Raw genomic sequence first — 724 nt, 5'->3', positions numbered from 1 at the left:
GGGAGGAGGAGTGGGGGGGGGTCTCAGATGCTCATGAAGGAGGGTTGTTGGTGGGGTTTCACATGCTCATGGAGGAGGACTTGGGGGTCTCAGGTAGTCATGAAGAAGGGTTGGAGTAGGGTCTCAGATACTAGTGTAAGGCAAAGATGGCCTATATTCCGTGTTGCTAGAAAATATACTTTGACACCAGCAGTGCGCGCAAAGACGCACAGACATCCAACGCATAGGAAGTAACGCCCCATCTCTAATAGACTGGCCTATATAAATCGGCGTGCCCTAACCACAGTGCTGATGGTCTTCAGCTCGCGCTTCCTGTATAGCTGTCATTCTGTTGGATTGCTCTACTGGTCTTTGACCCGACTCATCCAGTTTGCTGCCTGCCCCTTGACCCTGGCCTGTTTACTGGACTTTGCCTCTGCTGATCGATTCTCTACCTTGCTGCCCGGCCAGTTTGACCCTTGGCTTCCACGACTACCCTTCTGCTTCCTGCTACCACGCTGCCCGCCCGGTTTGACCTTGGCCTCGTTTCACAATTCGATCCAGGACTTCTGCTGCACGGTGTCCAGTCCCTCCAGTGGCACTCGTGCTATTTGCTGTCCTTCCCCCCTCTGTTCCCACCTCCAGGGGGTGCAGGACATAGGATGAAAGAGAAGCCTCCTCACCTTAGCGGTCTCCCACTAGCTATGTGATACATGGAGGAAGAAATGGGAAGGGGCGGGGGGGG

General features: G+C 54.6%; 1 protein-coding gene across 1 annotated transcript in view; it reads right to left on the bottom strand.

The window, feature by feature from the left end:
- NRBP2 (nuclear receptor binding protein 2) overlaps window positions 1-724 on the bottom strand; it is a 36,208-nt gene that overhangs the window by 33,140 nt on the left and 2,344 nt on the right. The window lies entirely within an intron of this gene.

Source organism: Nanorana parkeri, unplaced genomic scaffold (genome assembly GCF_000935625.1).
Source record: "Nanorana parkeri isolate BGI_ZX_2015 unplaced genomic scaffold, ASM93562v1 scaffold588, whole genome shotgun sequence".
NCBI lineage: Eukaryota > Metazoa > Chordata > Amphibia > Anura > Dicroglossidae > Nanorana > Nanorana parkeri.
The sequence above is the reverse complement of the archived record's forward strand: the minus strand, read 5'-3'. Positions and strand labels throughout refer to the sequence as shown.